Raw genomic sequence first — 16,813 nt, 5'->3', positions numbered from 1 at the left:
AGGCATTATGTATTATGTTTATTTGCTTTTTTGCTCCTCCTGTGTTCCTCATTACTGAAATGGTTTTTGCTCCTTCTGTTTATTCCTCATTACTGAAATGGTTTTTTAAAACTTATTTTTATTTCTTGTATGAGCCCTGTCACTTTATTTCTGAGGGTTTTTTTTATGATTCTGATATTGTTTTTTCATGTCTTATACCATTTCTTAATGTCTATTTGCTCATTTTGAAGTAGTTTTGGTCTGATATATGGGCACATCCTTTTGGCATGCTTTCATTATTGGTACTGTTTTTCTGCTCCTTTATTCTCTTTTTTCCTTTTCATAAGGTATAAGATTTGACCTCAATCCTCATCTTTCCAAATTTTAGGAGAAGCCAGTTTTTCTCAACTTTTAGAAGGAGATGACTCAGGAAGTATTTCTAGCTTCTAGTTTCTTTTTCTGTTGTTTTTAGGTAGTATTAAGTAATATGGTGACTTCCTTCCTGAGGTTTCCTGGTTTCTTCCCATAAGCTTTTTCTCCTCCTTTGTCTCAGTTGTCACTATCCTGCTTAACTTGATCTCCTCCCTGTGTGGTCTCTGTCTTGGAAGAGAGCCCCAGCTGATCACTTCTGGAAGTTCATAGACTACTTGGGTCTCTTCAAAGTTTACTAGATACTTCATCCTCTCACCTGTTTTTAGCTTTAGAAACTGCCAGTTTCAGCTTCTGTTCTTAAGCTGGTCTGCAGTGCCTTCCAATGAATATTTATTGGTTTTCTGGGTGCTCCCCCACTCTTCAGGTTCATCATCTACTCTATTATTACGTTTTACTTCTTCTCACTCAGTTGCTGATTAAAGAGATTTTAAAGACAAAAGGAAAAAGACTTTTTAAGAGGGCAAAAATTAATTCTTGTTGGGAGTGGGGTTCATTTCTGTATCCATAGAAGGTTATCACTTAAAATTTTTCAAAGCATGGCCTAATTATATTTGTTTTAACAAAATTAGCTCATCAAAAATATAAGAGTTTTCCCTTATTCGATTTTGAAAGAAAAATGTGTTTTTAAAATGTAAAGGCCAATTTTCCATTTTCTTTTTATTCTTTTGTTTTTTGTTTGTTTGTTTTGTTTGGGGTGGGGGCGTGGAGGGAGAGAGAGAATCTCAAGCAGAATCCCATCACGTGGGCTAGATCCCACGACCTGAGATCATGACCTGAGCTGAAATCAAGAGCTAGACACTCAAATGACTGAGCCACCCAGGTGCCCCTCTTTTCATTCTTTTTGGAGAAATATGTCTTGCTAGCTGAATTTATAAAGTTAATTACTTTATCCTATTTCAGCAGTTGATCATTTGAGCAAGGATTTTAAACTGGACATATAAATACTTTTCATGGTTTATTTGTCCTTCCATTCTTTAATGATGCTTAATTTCCAGTTAGATTATTCTCATATTCTATTGTTTCTCATATTATTAAGCCAAGAAGGTTATGAAGGTATATTTATTAACTGGAACTGAAAGAATATATGTGCTCCAAGGACCAAAATCTTCAAGGAGAATTATGAAAACTGCTGAATGACCCAAAAAGCATCATAGATTTAGGAAAGAAGACTACACTGTAGAGAAGAATAGGGGAAGAGATAAGAGAGGAAGAAAGAAGGAAAAAAAATGGGAGGTGAAATTGTGGATGTAAGGTTATCACTGTTGCACTAAACCAGAATGCCATTGGTATACTTCCATATTTCTCTTCCACAATAAAGTAACACACACACACACACACACACACACACACACACACACACACACACGGAATGAAATCACCCTTAGAAATATGAACTTAAGGTTTCTCCATGTCTTTGCATGGTTGGATAGCTCTTTTCTTTCTAGCACTGAATAATATTACATTGTCTGTATGTACCATAGTTTCCATTTACCTGCTAAAAAAAATCTTGGTTGCTTCCAACTTTTGGCAATTATAAATAAAACTTCAATAAATATCCATGTGTAGGTTTTTATGTGGACAGAAGTTTTCAACTCCTTTGGACAAATACCGAGAAGCACAATTGTTGGATCTTGTGGTAAAAGTGTGTTTAATTTTGTAAGAAATTGCCAAACTTTCTTTCAAAGTGGCTGTACCCTTTTGCATTCCCGCCAGCAATGAATGAGGGTTCCTATTGCTCTACATCCCTGCCAGCATTTGGTGTTGTCAGTGTTCCAGATATTGGCCATTCTAATAGGTGTATAGTAGTATCTCGTTGTTGCTTTAATTTTTTTTCCCCTGATGATATATGATGTGGAGCATTTCTTTGTAAGCTTATTTGCCATTTATATATCTTCTTTGGTGAGGTATCTGTTAAAGTCTTTGGCCATTTTTTAAACAAGTTGTATGTTTTCTTATTCTCATATTCTTCCTCTTCTTGAAAGAATAAAATGCAAAAGGCATATTGCTATGTAGTGTTTAATTGTTAGCATTTGTCCTCTCAAAGTATATTGGGAGTCAAAGATAACTTTATTTTAGTCAACATGCCCTAACAAGAAGAAAGTTTTTATTTATGTAACTTCCTTTCCAAAGAAAGTTGAGAAGTTAAACCAATGAATCAGTCCCAGGTAGAAATAAGGGGATGAGAGAAAACCTCCTCTTTGTGATGTGTAGCCTAGAGGAAGTATGATCAGACCAGTAGGCCTGCTCTGTTGGAGAGGGGTCTGGTGGCACTGGGTGTGGGAACTGGTAGATACCAAAAAAGGTTCAGCTCTGTCACATGCCTGGACTACTGTGTTTGGCCCTCTTTCCATCCTATTTGGGTAATTCCTCTGGCCCTTCATGAACATATGTCTGTAGGAAGTGGCATCCATGGAAAACCCAGGAGAGAATCTACCCTTGAAAGGAATTTGAGGACCTTATGAGAAAAACATTAACAAAAATCAGATTACTTCTTATAAAATTTCTGTGAAGTCTGTAGGAGATGACTATTATCTAAATAACCACAAATGGATAAAATATTCAGTTAGTTCTAGCTGTTTCTGCCTTAGTTCCAGCTGTTTGGTTTTTTTTTGTTGTTGTTGTTTTGTTTTTTTGTTTTACATACTGTGCTACTGCTTCATTGCCACGTTAGAGAAATAGAGAAATCTGGATCTTAACAATTTTCTCTTGTTTCCTAATGTCCATTTTTGCAAAAAGGCATAAAAATCTTTGGGTAAAAACTGAGACCCAATCACAATGTAGAGATTATTTACACCTATCTAGAAGAAAAATATTAGCACATACCTGGAGAATGAGAACTCCTTATCATGTAATTTCTCATTTTCCCTGGGAGTAAGTACCTTGAGGAATGTACATTACTTAAGGAATGCATTCTGGTTACTGATTTTGTGTTCAACAAATGTTGGGCCTTCCTACTGGAGTGTGATTTCAGTTTTTCTGACTAGATAAGACAGCTATTCTGCTTATCATAGAGCAGACTCTGCTTATGTTCCAAGATCTGTGATTTGATGACTTGGCCAGCCCTGTACCATTCTGATGTTGCTAACTAGCTAGTTGCTTTACACAGTTATCATATTTTATAATGTGAAACTTGCACTGTCACAGGCCTGCCACTTATAGACTTTAAGAAGTCTATAATTCAGTGGTTTCCTTAAAATTTCTGGTGGTGCCTTTCAAAATATTCACATGTTTAAGCCTCACTGAATCAGAATCTCCTGTTAGTCGAACCGAGAAACCCATTGATCTTGTCCCTCGCTTCTCTTTCAGAAATGATACCACCCAAATCATCTTGCAAACCACATGGAAAATCGGTAAGTGTGGGAGCACTGTAGTTTTATTTCTCATTTAATCAGACTGTAAATATGTAAGCAGAGAATTGTGAAAGGAGAAAATGGCCTCAAAAGAAAGACAGTTTGCTTTTAAACGTTCTCTATTTCACAACCTGTTTCTATTTGAAGCAGAAGTTCTTGAAATACTCTGAAGCTCTACGAAGTCTTTCATGCCCAGTTGGAATAGAAGCTCCTGCCCTCATTTGTACTGTTAACATGCTATCACTCTCAGTAGGATAGAATACGGGCTGACTCTTGTGTTTGCCATGTTTAGTGGATGTTTTTGTAATGTTTAGTTTTTACCACCTATGTTGACGTTTCTGGTGTCAAGAGATTGTTATTTTCTTTTAACTTTCATTGAATAAGAATTTGGTAAAATAAAGTACAGAGTGAAGATAAAGATGTTGCTAGGGCTTATTTTTAGAGAGGAAGGCTTTTTACACAGCAGAATGATCTTTAACTTTAAAAATTAAAGTTTCTTGGGGTGTCTTGGTGGCTCAGTCACTTAAGCATCCAAATCTTGATCTCAGCTCAGCTCTTGATCTCAGAGTCATGAGTTTAAGTCCTGTGTTGGGCTCCATGCTGGACATGAAGCCTACTTAAAAACAAACAAACATATAAATAAATAAAATTAAAGTTTTTTATAATATAGACAAATTGTTAACCATGACATGGATTTTTTTTTTCCCTTTAAGTGAATAATCGAGTCAAAGAAGTGTTACTTTGATTAGTTTTACCTATTTGAATTCCATACATGGAATTATTCTTGGTACTTCTGTAACTTCCTCCTACTATTCAGTGATATGTTTTTGTGGTTTTTCTCTATGCTCTTACAAAGCTCACTCATTTCTACTTCTGTGGATATTGTAGGGCATGCATATTCAAGTTTCTTTATTTGTTCTATTGTTGATGATATTTAGATTATTTTCAGTTTTCTTTTGTTACAGTTTTGCTGTGAATATGCTTTTAAGAAATCTTATTGATATATAATTTATATCACTTAGAGTTCACTCATTTAAAATGCACACACAGTTTAATGTTTTTTATTGTACTTAAAAAATTGTGTAATATCACAAAATCTAATTTTAGAACATTTCATCATGCCAAGAATAAATCCTATAACCCATTAATAATCACTCCCCTCCCCCACCTCACATTTTCCCTCAGCTCCTGAAAACCACTAATGTACTTTTATCTCTGTAGGTTTGCCTATTCTGGACATTTTATATAAATGGAATCATATAATATGTGGCCTTTTGCCTGACTTTCTTCATTAACACAATGTTTTTGAGGCTCATTCTTACTGTGTGTGTCAGTACTTTATTCTTTTTTATTGCCAAATAGTATTCCAATGTATGGATAGAGCACATTTTGTTTATCCTTTCATAAGTTGATGGACATTTGGGTTGTTTCCACTATTCATATATTTTTTATACATCAGTTTTTATAAGTTTCATATGTAGAAATTTCTGGGTTATATAGTAACTCTATGTATAATATTTTGAGTTACTGCCAACTGTTTCCCATAGTGGCAGTATTACTTTATATCCTCACTGGCAATGTGTGAGAGTTTCAATTTTTCCACATCCTCACCAACACTTGTAACTGCATGTCTTCTTGATAATAGTCATCTTAATGGTGTGAACTGATACCTCATTGTGGTTTTGATTTGCATTTCCCTCGTAACTAATGATGCTGAGTATCTTTCCATGTACTTACTGGCTATCCATATACCTTCTTTGGAGAATGAAGGTATTTTCAATCTTTTTTCCCCACTTTAAAACTTGAGTATTTGCCTTTTTACTGTTGAATTGAGAGAGTTATTTTTACCCCAGTTTTATTAAGAAATAATTGATATACACCACTGTATATTAAGAAATAATTGAGATACATTACTGTATAAGTTTAAGGTGTACAGCTCAATGATGGTTTGATTTTGACCTTTGGACCATGGGGAACCAATCCCCACGCAGATGAAAACCCAAGTATAACTTTTAACTTTCACCGTAAGTAACTACTAATAGCCTACTGTTGACTGGAAGCCTTACTGATAACATAAGCAGTAGATTAACACATATTTTGTGTATTACATGTAATCTATACTGTATTCTTAAAGTACTAGAGAAAAGAAAATGTCATTAAAATCATAAGAGAAAATACATTTATAGTACTGTACTGTATTTATCAAAAAAAAAAAATACACATATAAGTGGACCAGTGCAGTTCAAACCCATGTTGTCAATTCCTTTGGGGGGTTGGGTGATAATCTACCAGGAAGGGGGCACAGTAGCACTGATGAAGATAAATCAACTGTACTGACAGTCTGGTGAAGTGTGGGGAAAACTGACAAGTAAGGTATGCTCTGAATTAATACAATAGAGATCCAAGAGGGAGAACATAACTCAAAACAAAAATATTCCTAATTGATAAAAAGCATGGGGCACCTGGGTGGCTCAGTGGGTTAAGTGTCTGACTCTTGACTTTGCCTCAGGTCATGATCCTCATGGTTCCTGACATCGAGCCCCAGATCTGGCTCTGCCCTGACAGCGTGGAGCCTGCTTGGAATTCTCTCTCCCTCACCCTCTACCCCTCTCCTGCTAATGATCTCAATCTCTCTCTCTCTCTCTCTCTCTCAAAATAAATAAACTTAAAACAAAAAGCTAACACCAAGAGTCATTCCTTCTTACATATCACCCATCAGATTTATCACTGAGTCTTATGTACTGTACTTTCAAATATATCTTAAATATGTCTGCTTCTCTCCATTTATAGAGCCCTACACTAATCCTAGCTGTCATTTCAACACTACATGTCTCTTGGTGTCTGCTTTGCATACTTCTAATCCATTCTCCATGTAGTGGAAAGACCTTTTAGAAACATAAATTGAGTCATGCCATTTTTCCATTAAAAACCTTTCAATGTTTTCTTGTTGCTCTTTTATAAAAATCCTCAAAACAGTGAGGTGACTGACATGTTCAGTGAATATGTGTATTTAGAAAGAGCCAGTATAGAAATAATATAGAAATGTAAAAATGACTATGCCAAGTAAAAAGTGAGTGAAATAGAAATTTAGCTTCATTTCTGATGTCAACTAGTTATACACCCCAGCTTACCTTTTTTAGAAGGACTAAAATATTTAGGGTCTGTTCAGTTACAAAATTTTAAGGAATTGTGTTTTATATTTTTTAAAAATTTTAATTTTAATTCCAGGATAGTTAACATACAGTATTTTATTAGTTTCAGGTATACGATGTAGTGATTCAACAATTCTATAGATTTTTCAGTGTTCATCATAAGTGTACTCTTTAATCCCCATCACCTATTTCACCCATCTCTTCTCCCACCTCCCCTCTGGTAACCATCAGTTTGTTCTCTATATTTGAGTCAGTATTTTAGTTTGTCTCTCTTTTAATTTGTTTGTTTTGTTTCTTAAATTCCCCATATGACTGAAATGATATGGTATTTGTCTTTCTCTGATTGACTTATTTCACTTAGCATTTTACCCTCTATATCCATTCATATTGTTGCTAATCACAAGATTTCATTCTTTTTTATGGATGGGTAATATTCCATTGTGTGTGTGTAGATATATATATCACATCTTTTTTTTATTAAAAATTTTTTTATTAGAGAGAGAGCAGGGGAGAGGGGCAGAGAGAGAGAGAGAGAGAGAGAGAGAGAGAGAGAGGGAGAGAATCTCAAATAGGCTCCAAGATCAGCGCAGAGCCTGACATGGGGCTCAATCCCACAACCCTGGGATCATGACCTGAGCCAAAATCAAGAGTTTGATGTTCAACTGAGCATCAACAGGTGCCTAATATCAGGTCTTTTTTATACATTCATCTATTGATGGACACTTGGGCTCCTTCCATAATTTGGCTATTGTAAATATTGCTGCAATAAACATAGTGGTGCATATATCTTTTTGAATTAGTGTTTTTGTATTCTTTGGGTAAATATCCACTAGTGAAATTGTGTGGTAATTCTATTTTTAATTTTTTAAGGAAACTCCATACTGTTTTCCACGGTGACTGCACCAGTTTACATTCCCACCAATGGTGCATGAGGATTCCTTTTTCTCCACATCCTTGCCAACAGCTTGTTGTTTCTTGTGGTTTTTATTTTAGCCATTCTGACAGGTGTGAGGTGATACTTCATTGTGGTTTTGATTTTTATTTCCCTGATGATGAGTGATGTTGAGAATCTTTCCATATGTCTGTTGGCCATCTGTATGTCTTCTTTGGAGAAATGCCTGGGTTTTTAAAAATTAGATTATCTGTGTTTTTTTTTTTTTTACTGTTGAGTTGTATAAGTTCTTTATATATTTTGGAGACTAACCCTTTATCAGATATGTCATTTGCAAGTATTTTCTCCCATTGAGTAGGTTGTCTTTTGCTTCTGTTGATTGTTTCCTGTGCTTCGCAGAGGTTTTTATTTTGAGGTAGTCCTAATAGTTTATTTTAGCTTTTGTTCCACTAGCCTGAGGACACATATCTAGAAAAATGTTGCTACAACTGATATCTGACAAATTACTGTCTGTGCTCTCTTTTAGGATTTTTATAGTTTCAGGTCTCACATTTAGGTCTTTAATCCATTTTGAGTTTATTTTTGTGTATGATGTGAGAATGTGGTTGTTTCTTCCTCCCTCCCTCTCTTTCTTTCTTTCTTTCTTTCTTTCTTTCTTTCTTTCTTTCTTTCTTTCTTTCTTTTTCTTTTTGTATGTAGCTGTTCAGTTTTCCCAACACCGTTTGTTGAAAAGACTGTCTTTTTCCCATTGGATATTCTTGCCTCCTTTTTCAAAGATTAATTGACCATATAAATCATGAGTTTATTTCTGGGATCTCTATTCTGTTTCATTGATCTATGTATCTCTTTTTGTGCCAGTACCACACTATTTTTTTTTTTTCAATTACTACAGATTTGTAGTATCTCTTGATATCTGGAAGGGTCTTTTGTGGTTCCATACAAATTCTAGGATTTTTTGTTCTACTTCTGTGAGAGATGCTGTTGATGTTTTGATAGAGATTGCATTAAATCTGTAGATTGCTTTGGGTAGAATGGACATTTTAACAATATTTGTTCTTTCAATCCATGAGCATGGAATACCTTTCTGTTTGTGTCATCTTCAGTTTCTTTAATCAGTGTTTTATAGTTCTCACAGTATATTTTGTCTTTTTTGATGCTAAAAATGTGTCATTATTTCTGAATAATAATATCTTTAGTTTTCATACAGTTATACGGTTTAAAAAGTGTTTGTGCATGTGATGTATCCTGTATGATGTCCTTACCTTCTCTCTGCCTTTCCTTTTTTCAGATTAAACAGACTAGAATAGAATAGCTGAATTTCCCAAGATTTTGTTTTCATTATTCCACTTTGCTTATTCTAAAAAAATGCCACGCAGTATGTTCAGGATAGGATAATATATCCTTTAAAAATAAAATAATTCCTATCAGTTGAACTTGGGAAATAAAAACAACTTATAGATATACCAATACTTGCTAATCAAAGTAAATGTTGAAGAATTTTGCTTTGTATAATCTAGTTTGAATAATTCTGTGAATATTTTAGTGAATATAAGTGAAAATTCTCAGTTATATTTATTTTTATTCCTAGAATATGTAAATAATATAACTTAAAATATACCAATGGTCTGAATAATAATTCTGAAAATTCTTCTAATCCAATTAACAAATTAAAATTTCTTATCATTCCTTTTTTTTTAGTATGGCATGTCTGGCAATCTGCATGAAGGGAAGTAGAAATCTACAGGGAATAAAATTGAGAAAACTCAGTAACAAATTGCCATCATGCACATGTAATATTCTGCTATGTTTCTAATAACCTCTAAGCCATAATTTTCTAATGGAATGAAATAACTCTGTCAGAGGCAAAATCAATACTTTCAAAGTACACACTAATGTTCTGTGAAATTAGAAATTGACCTTTTTTCCTTTTAAAGAATAAATACAAGTGGGTTTAGATATTTGGAGTATATATAACATTTGAAATACAAATATCTTGAATATCTCTGCTGAAAAATAAATTGTAAGTGTTATATGTGTGTTGTTACAAGTCTTTTTCCTTACTGATAATAGATTATAAGTAAAAACTTGATTCTACAAAATACGGCTGCTAATAAATTAAAACAATTTTTGTTTTAATTTTTAATGTTGCTCAAATTACAACTAGAACAGACATGATATATTTTAAAACTAAACATTTTATTTATCAACTAAAAAACACTATTCTCTTTCACTGTTCTTGAAATTCCTGATGTTATTAACTTGCAGTGAGTATGCATATGAAATCTCCTGTCTGGTAAGATTTTTTTCCCCAACAAGGAACAAATTGTTGTCAATAAATCAAACTGCTGTACTAGCTCTAGGAAGTAGCATGAACATATTTAGCTTTTAAGGTATTTTGTGTAGGTTCTTGTTGAGATTGTTGAGTAAATTCACCCAGCTAATATTGTTAGCCTCTTACTATGTTCAGTCATTTGGTATTTGTTGTTCCAGCTGGGGATGTTTGAAAGGAAAGGTGGATGTTCCACATAAAACTCATGTTCCACATGAGTTTCTAACTAGTTCCCTTGATCTATCTGCAGATTGACTTGAATTGGTGCATAGTCGAGATATTTGCTACTTTGAGAGTCACTGGGTAACTCAGTCGGTGAAGCAACTGACTCTTTTTTTTTTTTTTAATTTTTTTTCAACGTTTTTTATTCATTTTTTGGGACAGAGAGAGACAGAGCATGAACGGGAGAGGGGCAGAGAGAGAGGGAGACACAGAATCAGAAACAGGCTCCAGGCTCCGAGCCATCAGCCCAGAGCCTGACGCGGGGCTCGAACTCACGGACCGCGAGATCGTGACCTGGCTGAAGTCGGACGCTTAACCGACTGCGCCACCTAGGCGCCCCGAAGCAAGTGACTCTTGATTTCGGGTCAGGTCATGATCTCACTGTCATGAGATAGAGCCCCTCTTTGGCTTTGCACTGGGTGTGAAGCCTGCTTAAGATTCTCTCTCCCTCTTTCTCTGCCCCTCTCCTGCTTGGGTTCTCTCTCTCTCTCTCTCTCTCTCTCTCTCTCTCTCTCTCTCTCTCTCAAAAAAAAGATATTTGCTACTGTGGAGTTTCTATTACTACATTCTCTTCCATATTTGCAGCCATAGAAGCAGTATAATATACAATTAAGGTCATGGGCTCTGAAGTCCAGATGGGTTCAATCCTAGCTCCACCAGTTACTAGTAATGTGATCTTGGGCAAAGTGTTAAGATTTCTGGGACATAATTTTTTTGTTTGTAAGATGGAGATTTGAAGTTCCCACTGGTCTCATGAGAAGATAAAATGAGATGTTGCATAACAAGCACTATTCCCAGTGGGTGATAAAGCACAGCTCTCAGAAGGTTTTTGCCTACATTTTCTCATCTTTCTCTACTCCTAGGTGATGTCAGCTTGGGTAAAATGGAAGGAAATACTTTTTCCCTCAGATAATGGAGGTGGTGTCTGAGATCTGCCTTGACTTTAGAAATAGGCTTGGCTGATCTCATGAAGTGAGTAGAAGTCAAGGGAGGGGTGGAAGACATGTATTGCAGATTTAGGAATGTGCAACCCGGAGAAGGAACTCAGTCATTACTCATGATTCAGCATGTGGATCAGTGAGGAGAGGTCTTTAGGGAACACCATCAGTGGCAGCCTGACATTTCACCTAGTCTGGTTCTTACTTGGTTTACCTTTATTTAAGATGCTCTACACTTTCATTCTACTTTGTTGTTACTGTTTTTGTTTTGTTTTGTTTTTTGCTTACCACTGAAAGTTTACACATTAGCTGGTAATTTGGGGTATTACAATTATGAAATTTAGGCTCTCTTAATCAGGTCTTATGTAAATGGATCTAATTGGAATGAGATTTTCTTTGGGAAATGGCAATTCCTACAATGGTGCTTCTGTGTTCCTTTATGCTATTGGCAGTGACTATCAGAGAAAGATGTTCCGGATAGATAGCATGAAATGATTAATTAACATGAAACTTAAGAAAAAAAAAGTGTGTCATTGTAGAATATTTGGTCACTTAACTACTTAGGAGAAATGCCATATAGTTTAAAAATTACAGATATTTCTAAGTACCTCAACTAGGCCACAGCAGGAAGGAGACAGTGAGATACAGACCAGTGAACGAGGTTAACCCAACAGTGCTCATAAAGAACTTTGTAAAAAAATATGATGGTATACATCCACATGTATTATCAGAATTGTCACATCTTCAACAAGATTTAGGGCTCCTTGGAGGCAGTTATATAATCTTAATTGAGTTTGGATTTCCAGTATTCAGTACATGTGTGCTAAATGAAGGAATGAATGAGTACACAGATTTAGGTCAATTTGTCACTGCGTGGCTGTGTTGAAACTTATGCCTGTCATGTGGTAAGTCACTAGTGAGTAGAGTCTTACCTAGTGATCTACACTGCTCACTTGGAGAGCTCTGATATTACTTATAACTTCCATGAAACAACATTAGTTCTGTATTGACGAATAATGCCAGGATTTAATGCACAGCTATCCAAGTGACTGCTCCCTGGACAAGAATCAAGGTTTTTCATGAATTACTACTTTAAAATAAATTTTTATTTTGATTAAAGTGAAACATATACAGAGTTTTAAAACTAAGTAATTCTAAATACCTGTGGTAAAGTAAATTATTTTCAAAAATAATTTACTTCCACCAACCCCAATGGATTCTCTCCTTACTGGAACCCACACTATGGGTGTTTTTTAATTCTAAACTCAGTGATCAGATTTGGCTATGTAACTTGCTTTGGCCAATAAGATATGAGTGAAAGTGATATGTGCCACTTCTAAGCAGGGGCTTTAGGAGCCATATTGTGGTTCTGCCATCATTTTTTCCTTCTGCTTCAAAATTGGCATCTCTTAACAAGGATCTTTTATTTCAGCCTTGACCTTTGTAATGAAGGCAAAAAGAAGAGACACCCGTGGTGAACATGAGTGGGAAAGAAACCTATTCATCTTCTTGTCAACAACTCAGATTTCAGGGTCATTTGTTACCACAGAATAATTTAGCTAAGCTGTTTGATAATACAATGACTTATAATTAAAATAACCACGTAATTTATCGTCAAATCTGGATATTTTTGAGAGTTAAAGGACGTTATATGACCAACCTGTGTAGACTGGTACTGCCCACCAGAGGTTGTATGTTCTGGAAGACAGAGTGATACATATGATCCTACTGGACTTTTCTTTGTCTCCTTTGTTCGAGCCACTTTGTTGGAGCCTGGAATGCATGAATTTCTCTTTGTTGACTGACTCTCTTGTTTGCTGAAGCATATCCTTCAAAAGAGTGCATAAGATGTTCATTTAAAAAACCCTTTTGTGTCAAAACTATTTTATCTTCACACTTGATTGATATTTTGGCTTGGAAAAGAATTTTAAGTAGAAAAAAATATTTTCCCTTAGATCTTGAAGCATCATCACTCCACTGTATTTCAGCATTTAGTATTGTTATTGTGAGGTTTGGTGCCATTCTCATTTTTATTCTTTTGTATTGACAGGCATTCTCTCTCTAGAAACTTTTAGGATCTTCTCACTATCTCTGGCATTCTGAAATTTTGAAACGATGCATATCCTTTCATTGCTGTGGTCACTTGGTTGACTCTTTCACACTGGAGACTCTTGTTTTTCAGTTTTGGGGAAATGTGTTACTTCCTTAACCCAATCCTCCCTGCTCTTTCATTTTAGTACTCCTGTCATTCATTGGCCACCATAGATCAATTCTAGAGGACTTTTTTTAACCCTTCTTTTAATATTTTCTGACTCTAGTTTTTTGCTCTACTTTCTCAATGATGTCTTCTATTTTAACTTTCGACCATTTGATTGATTTCTTTATTTTGGATGTTTTATGATGATTAGTTTTTAAGAGCTCTTTCTTATCCTCTGATTATTGTGTAGCAATATCTTTTTTTTTTTTTTTTTTTTGTCTTTTGCTTCGTTTTTGTCCCTTCTATGTTTCTTTCAGCTCTTGGTCTTTATCTTTTTCTTTCATGTTGGAGGCAGGTTGAGCAGGAAAGGGTTAACTTAGCAGGACTGCATTAAAACCAGCCAATCTCAAACAAAGGCCTGTCTTCAAGATTCTTGGTTGGCTCCTGGAAGATAAATTCTGAGCCCTTCGAATATAAGATTGATTTTGTATGCCTGATAAGATTGATTTTGTATGTTTGAGGCCTCAGACCACACTGTACCAGTGCAATCCAACAGTTTATGCTAACAGTGTGATTCATGATGCATTCCTGGTTTTGCTCTGGAGGAAGGAGCCTGAAGTCTGAGTAGCTGAGGTCAGTCATACAGGTACTAATTGTCTACATGACTGACCTCAAATGAAAACCCTGGACACCAAAGGCTCAGGTGAGCTTCCCTATTTGACAACACTTTGCATGTGTCACATATTATTGCTGGGAGGATTATATGCATTCTTTTTTTAAATTTTTTTAAATGTTTATTTATTTTTGAGAGAGAGAGACAGCACAGGGAGGGGCAGAGAGAGGGAGCCAGAGGATCTGAAGCAGGTTCTTCACTGACAGCAGAGAGCAAAATACGGGGCTCGAACCCATGAACCACGAGACCATGACCTGAGCTGAAGTCAGCGGCTCAACCAACTGAGCCACCCAGGTACCCCGGATTAAGTGCATTCTTACATGATTCCACTGAAAGGGGAAACCTGGAAGGTTGTGCCTGGCTTTTCTTGGACTTTACCCCATATACATTTTCCTTTTGCTGATTCTAATCTGTATCCTTTTATTAATATAACCAGGAGTATAACAGCTTTACTAGTCCTGTGAGTTTTTCTAGTGAATCACTGAGCCTGAGTGGTTTTGGAGAAGTCCATTGTGAACATGATTCTTAATTAACTCTTCATAATTTTACATAAGCAACTAAAATGCACAATGAAGAGCAGGTTTGTTCATTTCATTGTAGGGCAATGGTTTTCAAAGTATTGTTTAAGGACACTGAGGTCTCAGAGAAACTTGTCAGGAGTTCACGAGGTCAAAAGTATTTTCATATTAATACCAGGTCTCATTTGCCTTTTCATTGGTGGTGCAAAACACTGATGGATAAAACTGCTCAAACCTTTGCCATGAACAAAGGAAATGGCACCAAGCTATACCAGTATTCTTTACCACCACATGCTGTTGTAAAAATACGCTGGTTTCACTTAAGAATGACCTTAGTGAAACAGTAAAACTTATAGATTAAGTACACATCTCATAATATTTTATGTGAGAAAATGGCAAGTATGCCTAACAGCACTTGTGCCAAATACTGTAGTACAATGGCTATTTGAAGGAAAAGCATTAGTGCAATTGTTTCAGGTGAGAATTGAAGTCGCCATTTTTTTCCCCCATGGATCCATAACCATTTTTACTTGAAAGAATGACTGACAAACTATGGTTAGTCGGACTTGGGTATTTGGCAGACAGTTTTTTAACACAAAGTGAGCCTGTCACTTAAGGAGAGCAACTGACAATATTTATTGCCAATGATAAAATTCAGGCTTTCAAGAAAAATCAGAAATTTGGAAAACTTGTATTGGCCACTGGGAACTTGACAGCTTACCAATAGTTACAGAATCTTCTGATGAGATCAGTGGTAATATCATAAATGTGATTCCTTTTGATATCATATAATGAAATGTGTCAACATTTGGGAAATTTGTATAACTCAGTGAGTAAAGATTTTTGAAATGATAGAAGCATGGTGTTACCAAATCGTGCATGGCTAAAAGATACTTTCAAAGTGCAGAATAGACCAATGGACTTCAGTGTAACAGAGTACAAAAAGTTCGAGGATATGGTTTCAGATTCTGCCTTGCAGTTAACCTTTAGGAAACTTTAGCTTTTCAAGTTGTGGTATAGTCCCAATCCATAGTTAACTGAAAAGGCTATTAAAATTATTTTCCATTTGCCAGCTATGTATTAGTGTGACGCTGCATTTTCTTCATCTACTTCAACCAAAACAATATGTTGCAACAAATTAAACGCAGAAGTAGATATGAGAACCCACATGTATTTTTGCAGACATTAAAGAGGTTACCAAAAATACCACTCTCCCACTAAAAATTTTTTGTTTTGTGTAATTGGTTATTTTCCATAAAAATATGTTATTTATGTTATTATATAGGAGGTTTGTATTGTTATTTTGAAATGAATTAATGAGTATTTTTTACAATTCCTAATTTCATTTCTAAAGTGGCAAAATTTGATAGCTATACTTTGTAAAACAAGAGCTCTTTGGAGCTTTCAATAATTTTTGGAAGTATAAGGAAGTTCTGGGACCAAAAAATTTAAGAACCTCTGCTATAGGACCTAAGGGAAGGAGCTGGTCTTTTCATTGGGATGCCCCCAAATGTTATTATTTGTAGGTGCACTTTTCTGAAATTGTTCATTTTCTTCCAGGAAAGAATCCCTCACTTCCATGACTTTGGGCTATATGGTGGAATTTTGGGAGTAAGTCAGAGGAAGGGGCTTACAAACCTTCTTCAGTTCACCATGGAGACTTTGAGTTTTTCCTAGTTTTCTTCCTGTGCCATATTCCTCCCCTCCATTCTCCTTGATGGCCATGACTGTGAGGACTTCCTGACAGTTATGTCTCCAGAGAATAATCAGTGCCCTCCTGTAAGGTTGGGAGAGGGATGCTAAGTAGATGCAGCAGCTAACTTTTTGTTAGTATCCCCCTCCTCCCCTGTTCTGTTACAGCAATCCTCACTGTTCCGTCTACTTTATTCTTCTAAAACATTGTGCTTTCTTGGACTGTGTTGATTACTGCCTTGGTATCTTATTAGGCTGAATAATTGCTCCCTGAAAAGACATCTATGTCCTGGGGCACCTGGGTGACTCAGTCGGTTGAGCAACCGACTCCTGATTTTGGCTCAGGTCATGATCTCCCGGTTTGTGGGTTCGAGCCCTGCATCTCTCTCCCTCTCTGCCCCTCCCTGCATCCCCTCAAAATAAATAAACAAACCTGAAA

The 16,813-nt window shown here is 35.7% G+C and overlaps 1 long non-coding RNA gene across 1 annotated transcript in view; it reads left to right on the top strand.

The window, feature by feature from the left end:
* Positions 1-16,813, top strand: part of LOC106973158 (uncharacterized) — a 196,546-nt gene that overhangs the window by 51,795 nt on the left and 127,938 nt on the right. The window contains exon 5 of the long non-coding RNA XR_008300091.1: positions 3,718-3,761. This is a non-coding gene — a long non-coding RNA (uncharacterized LOC106973158). The remainder of the gene's footprint in view (positions 1-3,717; positions 3,762-16,813) is intronic.

This window comes from Acinonyx jubatus, chromosome A1 (genome assembly GCF_027475565.1).
Source record: "Acinonyx jubatus isolate Ajub_Pintada_27869175 chromosome A1, VMU_Ajub_asm_v1.0, whole genome shotgun sequence".
Taxonomy (NCBI): Eukaryota; Metazoa; Chordata; class Mammalia; order Carnivora; family Felidae; genus Acinonyx; species Acinonyx jubatus.
The sequence above is the reverse complement of the archived record's forward strand: the minus strand, read 5'-3'. Positions and strand labels throughout refer to the sequence as shown.